Here is a 9801-nt window from a genome sequence, read left to right on the forward strand (position 1 = left end):
GTGTCAAGTTGTAGATGGGGTCTGATGTGCCTAAAATAATTAATATTGGGTCAGGACTGTATCCGGAGATTCTGATCTACATCCCGGTCAATGATGTTTACGACCACGAGGGGTCGATTATCTCTGAAACTAGTTTTTCTCCTAAGTTTTTGCAGTAAGCAAGCCACAATCAAACGAGCCTATCAATGCTCCCGTACACGGTCAATATGCTATTTTTTGGACATCGAATAACACACGTGTGCCGTGCGCACGTCCGCAGATGATCGAAATTACGGTAAGAGCCTGGTAGCGAGGGCTTTATTAATGCATTTAATTCTGGTAGTTAATGAGTTAATATGTAGAACTGTAAATGGCCTTTCTTCTCAGTACGTTCTCCAAGATTTAAATTCTCTATGATGAAAAATATCCAAAATAATGTTGGAGCCTGAGAATTGCTAAATCTACCAGTGCCTCTAGTGCTTATACTCTCAGCGGTTGTCCCGTGGTTTATTCATTTTGTGAACAAGTGATTTTTCCGACTGAACTCGCTGTTAATAAACAAATGCAACAATGCAACGTCCCCATCTCACATTATTTGGACCTGCTGGCTGTCATGCATGACACCCATATACTGTATTGTGCAAGTTGTTCTGAGCACCTCAGTGTGCACTGGTCACAGTTTTAACAAGACACTCCTCTGGCTGACGTCTCTTCAACACTTTTGATCTTAGCAGGTGATCTTGTCCAAAACTGACAATAATCGGTAGACTTTATGGCGTCAGGTGATCAAGATGAACCCCAGGAAGACTAGAGGCTCTAATGGGGATCCTTAACAAACAAACAAATTGATCTGTTTTTCATATTCATATTCCATTCAATTCACAAGCTCACAATGTTGTATGGTTGTAGGTTGGCTATTAAAATAAAAAGTACACACACACACACACACACACACACACACACACACACACACACACACACACACACACACACACACACGCTGCGAGCTTGTAGATCTGCCATTTTGTTATATACCCCGATGAAGAAGAATTCATGTGGGCCCGCAGTTAATCCTTGTACCCAGGGCCCAGAATTTGGTGCGACAACACCCTTGCCTCGATGTGCGACTGGGGCGGCTAAAACCTTTCGGAATCGAGACCATTTTACGCCAGAGATTTCAAATGTTATACATTTATAAGCAACCGGCATGATAAGAAACATGTAGGCCTAGCCTACATTTGAAGCAGTTTATTGCCAGTGCAACCATTTGTTGTCTTTCTTACCTTGTGTTGTGGTACACATACAGTATAGCTGTCCAGTCCAGTGATAAGTTGGCTTATGTTAGATGAAGTAACCTATTCCTTGGTGCTTCTTGATATAAACACATACTGTAGAATGTGTCGGTATAAAATGAGTCATACACATTATGTTCTCAGTTCATATGACAAGACTTGATGAAACTCACATGCTGCCCAGGTCAATAACACTAATCATTATATGGCATGAATCAATCTAACGAATAAAGTCTGTGCTGATGATGATGATGATGTTGGTATGCTTATGGCTGATGTTTGGCAGGCTACTTGATCAGTCGCTTAACATAACAAATAAGGTGTTGGTGTTATAGTCATGGGCCATTTAGCCAGTATTCATATTTAAATCGTTCCGAGTCAGTGTAAAACGGCTCTCAATCCAGCAGAGAGATTTCCTTATGTATTCTCTGCTGTTTTGTTTTAATAGGCCTATATATTTTTCCAATGCATGCCAGGTCTTGTTGACGGATTTGGAAGAGATTTCGAAACAAAAACGCGACATGCAGTGTGTCTGTGTGTGACATTCTCCTCCATGGTGCTGACAGTGAATGACTGAGTGAGGGCTGTGGGACTTCAGAGCTTGTCGTACACAGCAACAGTAACGAGGGCGAGGTGGGGGCGTGGCCTCCGGGATTCATCCATTAAATAATTGTTATTTTGATCAACGTTGCCTGTCATCTCCTATGGTACCAATGTCCAACCATAACAAAATATTCAAAAAATTGGCTATCAGAAGCGAAATCTCATCAAATGATGGTCCGTGGCTCAAATGCATTAATAATGTACCTTGTGTGAGGGGGAGATAGATGATGCCTTTCCTGATGTCTGTGCTTAATAAAATGTGAGAATGACAATCGCTGTCCTTTTTTATGATCCCATTCATTTTATTTCTGTTTTTATATGTGTTTCTGCAGGCTTTTTATAAAACACTGTAGTGGTTCTACAAGCAAGCACATCCGTACACATGGTTTCAAAGAGTTAATTCTCTGAAATAAAAGTTACAAGGTCCTATAAATTAATTGTGAGAGAATTACAGTAATTCATTGATGTGGAAAAATAAGGAATGTACCCTTACTCTTTTACTTTAAGTACATTTAAAAGCATGTACTCTTGAATACTTAAGTACATTTAAAAGCAAGTACTTTTTTTTACTCTTAATCAAGTATAATTTTCACTGAACTACTTGGACTTGTAGTGGAGTACATTTTGACTAGGAGAGTCTGTAGTCTTACTTTACTGGGGTCGAGTACTCTGTCCTTCTCTGCAGGTTTCCAGAAAGCCTTCGTAGCCTATGAATGCTCTTGATTGGCAGGAGCCTTCGTAGGTTTCGGAAATGGGTTTGCTGCTACGGTGGGCCTTTACAACCATGTGTGAGCTACGAACGCTCTCAAATAGCTTTGGGAAACATGGCCAATATCAGGACAAGGGGGGAAACTCCCCCTTGTCAGGTGAAAAGAAGCAACTTGGACTCCTCATGCATACATAGTCAGTCCGTTGTCTCCCCAGGTTGGCAGAGGGAGTGTAGCACCCAGGATTACATTAGATAATTGACACTGGGTGAAAAATGGGTTACAAAATCGTGGGATAAACATTTTGAGATAAAAAAGAAAAATCAGTCAGCAGAACCAAGGACGGGTGTCTTCAGCTTATTAGCTTGGAGGGAGCCCCATAATTGCTAAATCCACCTGTGCCTTTGGTACTTACAAATACACTCAGCGTTTTTTTTTTTTTTTTTTACTGTGATGTATTTACTGATAAAACTGATAAAAACTAATGCAACTTCCTCATTCTGCAAAGATGTACTATAATCACGGCCATCTATATGACACCCATATACGGTGCTTTTAGTTTCTCTGAGCTCCTCATTGTTCACTGATCACAGTTTGAACAAGACACTCCTCTGGCTGGTCTCTTCAACACTTTGATAACAGGTATATTTTATTTGACTTTATTTATTATACTGTATAGATATGACTATCTATACATATATTTATATATATGTGTGTGTGTGTGTGTGTGTGTGTGTGTGTGTGTGTGTGTGTGTGTGTGTGTGTGTGTGTGTGTGTGTGTGTGTGTGTGTGTGTGAGTGTGAAATTGCATCAACTGTATTAAGCAATGGTAGGTCTATATGATAGGTATTATATTATATTTATATATTTGTTTGAAAGTCTTGGAGGTGATCGAGTGTGTCATTGATCTTTAGAACATCTCGACCGTAGGAGGTGATTTTGTCCAAAACTGACAAAAATCTGTAAACTTTATCTCTGGAGTCAGGTGATCAAGATGTATCAGTCAGATTTTTCCTATTACGATTAGCTATGACTGACAGGGGTCATCACCATGCCAGATTATGATTGACTTTTTGATAAATATTGTATTTTTTGTCACACTCATACAAAATAATTGGTCAATAACTTTACCAGAAACCCAACCGAGGGCTAATTCAAGAAGGTTAGAACAGAAGGGCACCATGGGCATGAAATCTATATGGCCACACTGCCTTGTCATCTTATTATAGACCACTAATTCAAATAACTCAAAGACAATAAGTCAACAGTTAAATATGTATAATTATGAAAAAAGGTGTAGTGCACACCAAACAATAATAAAAACATTGTTTATGACTTATGATTGCACTACTTGATTTTTATTTATTTTTTCTCAGTGGAATTGTCTAGTCAGCAGAACCAAGGACGGGTGTCTTCAGTTTATTAGCTTGGAGCCCCAGAATTGCTAAATCCACCTGTGCCTTTGGTACTTACAAATACACTCAGCGTTTTCTTTTTTTTTTCTTTTTTTTTTTTACTGTGATGTATTTACTGATAAAACTCGCAAAAAAACTAATGCAACTTCCTCATTCTGCAAAGATGCATCATGGCCATCTATATGCCACATTCAATCCTGTGTTAATTCACACATTCACGCATGTGGTAGTTTCAAGAGTTGTGGTTTCCGTTAAGGTGAACAAGCTTTTTCCATGATGTTGATGAGAAAGGGTGGTGTACTTAAAAATAAGACAGCTGTAAGTAAATATATGTAGAGTCTGTCTTGTCTTGCATCCTCACCTGATGCAATATTGTGCAATACGACAAATCCACAGAAAAATATTAATGAGCATTTGATCTCAACACTTTACAAGTCACCAAAATCATTCAAACAAATGATTTAAAGAAAATAAATATATGGTGAAGCTCACATGTTACAGTCAGTTTGGGTAACTGAGATTGGGGTAAGAGCACTCGTTTTGTCGTTCACCATACACCCCTAACACCACCTGGATCAATTCAACTTGATAGTCTCTTATCAGTGCACCTGTGTAATTCTGCGTATTCACCATGAGATGGCGACAACAGCCATTCACTTGTGTAGTCGCTGACGTCACTCGTTTGCGACACCTCTTTCGTTGTTTATCTACTAGCCAGCTCGGCTGTGTTTAGCCATTAGCTTACTATGCCTAACTCTAACCCTAACCCTAACCTTAACCTCTGTAAAACTATGTCTAACCCTAACCCTAACCCTAACCTCCCTGGGGTGAGGCGTTATCATTCCTGCCGACGCTACGATCACTGCGACCGCTTGTTCCGCCCCGCGCCGCACGACGAGCGCTCCTGTTCTCAATTTCACTGAAACTCAAAAAAAATGTGACACATATATATATCGTGTATGGGAGTCCCTGTCGCCGAATATTTTCAGTCTAATATTATAACGAAGCATGCCTTTTTTTGTTTTTCTAGGTTTTAGGATCATGGAGATAATGAACACAACTGCTGTTTATCACAATGAAGAGATGGATGAAGGTCAAAAAACCCTCAAGATCATGTTCCTTGTCATTTACAGCCTGGTCCTTGTGCTTGGTGTGTTGGGGAACGGTGCTGTCATCTGGGTGTATCCGGAGATTCTTTATGTTTTTGTCAAATATGTTTTATTGCCATTGCCAACAGATTATCAAGAGTTACAAAATGAATCCGAGTAACAATTTTCTGTCTCAGCAAAATCAAAGGAAAGAAGAAAGTAGAGAGAAAGAAAAGAGCAAGAGAACAAACAAAAAATGTAATACAAAATCAAATAACACAACATGATTACAGCTCAGTGGCTTAACACATAATAGGAAATCTAAATGAGTTGTTCCATGGACATACGAGAACCATGTACATGCATTAGAATAGACAGTCAGTTTGAAATAACATAATCATCGTCCGAATCTTTAGTTCCTTCTACTCAGGTAACGAACAAGGGGCAGCCAGATCTTATCAAATTGTGCCTCTCTGTCTCTAAGTGAATACCGTATTCTCTCAAGATGAAGTGTACTAGTCATTTCGTTAAGCCAGTGTTTAAACGCAGGTGTTCAACTTTGCTGTAATCAGACCATATGAAAGGAGATGTCTTTGTGAGCGTGTCAAGTTGGAGATGGGGTCTGATGTGCCTAAAATAATTAATATTGGGTCAGGACTGTATCCGGAGATTCTGATCTACATCCGGGTCGATGATGTTTACGACCACAACGGGTCGATTATCTCTGAAACTAGTTTTTCTCAGTAAGCAAGCCACAATCAAACGAGACTAGCAATGCTCCCGTACACGGTCTATATGCTATTTTTTGGACATCGAATAACACACGTGTGCCGTGCGCACGTCCACAGATGATCGAAATCACGGTAAGAGCCTGGTAGCGAGGGCTTTATTAATGCATTTCATTCTGGTAGTTAATGAGTTAATATGTAGAACTGTAAATGGCCTTTCTTCTCAGTACGTTCTCCAAGATTGAAATTCTCTATGATGAAAAATATCAAAAATAATGTTGGAGCCTGAGAAATGCTAAATCTACCAGTGCCTCTTGTGCTTATACACTCAGCGGTTGTCCTGTGGTTTATTCATTTTGTGAACAAGTGATTTTTCCGACTGAACTTGCTGTTAATAAACAAATGCAACAATGCAACTTCCCCATTTCACATTATTTGGACCTGCTATGGTTGGCTGTCATGCATGACACCCATATACTGTATACGTGTGCAAGTTGTTCTGAGCACCTCAGTGTGCACTGGTCACAGTTTGAACAAGACACTCCTCTGGCTGACATCTCTTCAACACTTTTGATCTTAGCAGGTGATCTTGTCCAAAACCGACAATAATCGGTAGACTTTATGGAGTCAGGTGATAACAACAACAATGCTGTACAGATGCATGTCTTTGCCACTGTTTACAATGTGGAAACAACGTTTCTACTGAAAACAAGAATTGACACAGTCAATATATAAATGGTGAGTTAGAAAGTCAGGGACTTTGAACAGTCTATCCACAATGAGACACTATAGGTCTTGACTTTGATGCAGTATTGATTTTGAAAAGAGGGTAAGAGTTGTTGTTATGCCTTACTTTGTGCCTGGCTTACAGTACAGTTGGCTTGCTATGTACCAGAGGAAAAAGGCATTCTTTGATCTTTGATACAGTATTGAAAAGAGGGTAAGAGTGTTGTTTAAAAAAAGAACAGGATTTTACATTTAAGAATTGACACTTTTCTGTCATTTGCTATTTGCTACTGTATAGAGGATAAGAGAACATCTAAAAAAATACAGGGTTCCTTGTAAGACAGACAAGAGAACTGAAATGTAATTGTTTTTTTGTCATTTGATAGTTCTACTGTATTGAAAAGAGCATAAGAGAAAACAGTATTATTAAAATAAAAGAAAATACTGGAATTGTAAGAATTGTTGATTTTTTTTAGGTAATATTTCTGGAAAATAAATTTGTGTTGAAAAAAACGTGACATCGTGAATCGTGAACCTTGAATCGTGATTCGAATCGTATCGTGAGTTGAGTGAATCGTGACAGGCCTAATATATATAAATATATATATATATATATATATCAAACTAGATCCAAGCACAGAGCACCTACAACCTCTAGTAATCCTGGTCTCTATACTGCCTCCCCCTGGCCAGCCGGGGCGCCTGATGGGGGGGAAAGGAAGGACTGGTTGGTTGGAATAACATGTTCCTTCCACACGCTACGTCCAAACTTTTCACCTGACCCCTGTCAGGTGAAAAGAAGCAACTTGGACTCCTCATGCATGGAAGGAAGCATGAGGTCAGTCCGTTGTCTCCCAGGTTGGCAGAGGGAGTGTAGTGTCCAGGATTACATGAAAAAGGTGTTACAAAATCTTAAAAAAAAAAAAAAAAAAAACGAGGACGGGTGTTTTCAATTAATTAAACTTCAGCTTAACTTGGAGCCTCAGAATTGCTAAATCCACCTGTGCCTTTGGTACTTACAAATACACTCAGCGATTGCCCTGTGGTTTGTCTTTTTGACATTTTTAACTTTGATGCATTTTCTGATAAAACTCGCAAACAAACAAATGCAACTTCCACATTCTGCAAAGATGCGCTGATGGGTATTTTGTTGTGGTCAATCACTGTCATGCATATGACAGCCATAGCCATACAGTATATGGTGCTGTTAGTTGCTCTGAGCACCTCATTATTGACTGATCCCAGTTTGAACAAGACAATCCTCTGGCTGATATCTATTCAACACTGAAACAGGTATCTTTTATTTGACTTTATTATATAGATATGACTGCTATTAAACACAATATATATAATTTATATATATAGAGAGAGAGAGAAAGAGAGAGAGAGAGAGAGAGAGAGAGAGAGAGAGAGAGAGAGAGAGAAACCTTTATGTGTGAAATTGCATCAGCTGTATTTAGCAACGGTAGGCCTATATATGATTGATATTATGTGATATGTATTTATTTGTTTGATCCAGTAACAGAGGGAGCTATGAAAGTCTTGGAGGTGATCGAGTGTGCGGGGGTATTCATTGATCTTTAGAACATCTCTAACGTAGGAGGTGATTTTGTCCAAAACTGACAAAAATCGGTACACTTTATCTCTGGAGTCAGGTCAGGTGATCAAGATGTATCAGTCAGATTTCTCCTATTACGATTAGCTATGACTGACAGGAGTCATCACCATGCCAGCTTGTGATGGACATTAAGTCAATAGTTAAATAATAAGTGTAGTGCACATCAAACAATAATAAAAACATTATTTATACTTTTATTATTATTATTATTTATGATTTATGAACTTGACTTGATATTTGTTATACTGTATGGCAAAACGGTTGGAATTTCAGTTCCTTTTTTAGTTTTTTCTCAGTTCTCAGTTCTCTCTCTGCTGGAATTGTCTTGTCAAATGACGTGTGGTGTGTCCTTAAGTTCTCATTCGTACAGTTATTGCTGATGAGACAAATTCTTCTTCAGAGAGAGCTCTGGCCAGTTCCATGTACTGTAGGCCTATAGTACAAAAATACATAAATATAAATGATATTCTAAACCAGGAAAAGAAGGCAAGGTATACACAAATACACATGGCTGAGCAGGGCCAGATCTAGCCTTTAGCACTAGGTGGGGCAGGAAGAAATGATAGGGGGGTCACCTCAAGCCCATGCCGTGAAGCGATGTGGGCGGAAAAAAATGGGGGGACAAACCCCCGAAATGCATTGAAAACTAAACATTTTGGCACAATTATACCTATAACATGCAATACAAACAACAGGTCTTACATCTATCTATCTTTCTCTCTCTCTAATATCTTATCAGTTTATCTATCCATCTACCTAGTTGTAGCATAACATTTCAAATAGTTTTGAAATTTTCGATTTTTGCATGCCATCATATTTGGTGGAGCAGACAGGTCATTTAGGGGGGCATTGCCCCCCCTTGCCTATGCCTAGATCCGGCCCTGTGGCTGAGACTTCTGGTCTTTTTAATTTTGTCAGTTCTCTGTTTGCTGGAAAGTTCTAATCTCAGTTCTCTGTTTTCTCCAAGATCTTGCCAAATGATTTTGGTTGTCAGAATGTGTCTTTCCAAGCAAGTTACCTCTCTTCACTGTCACTGCATAGTTGTTGCAATTCATTTTCCCATCAAACATTATTGTTGTGTAGAGTATACTATGTCTTTTGTCTCATGACATCCGTTCCAAAACTCATTTAACTGGTCTTGTTTCATTTAGTTGAAAAATAATAGTAGCGTAATTAACAGGTAACACACCTGTACCATTGATATGCTGCCTGCCACAGTCAATCCTGTGTTAATTTACACTGCCCAGAGCATGTGTTAGTTTCAAGAGTTGTGGTTTCTGTTATGGTGAAAAAGCTTTTTCGATGTTGATGAGAAAATGTGGTGTACTTAAAAATAAGACAGCTGTAAGTAAATATATTACTAAATATTGGTCTGTCTTGTCTTGCATCCTCACCTGATGCAATATTGTGTAATACGACAAATCCACTGAAAAATATTAATGAGCATTTCATTACGAGTCACCAAAATCCTTCAAACAAATGATTTAAAGAAAATAAATATATGGTGAAGCTCACACTGTTGAGTGCATATATATATCGTGTATGGGAGTCCCTGTCACCGAATATTTTCATTATAATATTATGGCGTGTTAGCCTATATATAACGAAGCATGCCTTTTTTTGTTTTTTTTTAGGTTTTAGGATC

This window comes from Nannobrachium achirus, assembly GCF_963921795.1.
Source record: "Nannobrachium achirus genome assembly, chromosome: 6".
Taxonomy (NCBI): domain Eukaryota; kingdom Metazoa; phylum Chordata; class Actinopteri; order Myctophiformes; family Myctophidae; genus Nannobrachium; species Nannobrachium achirus.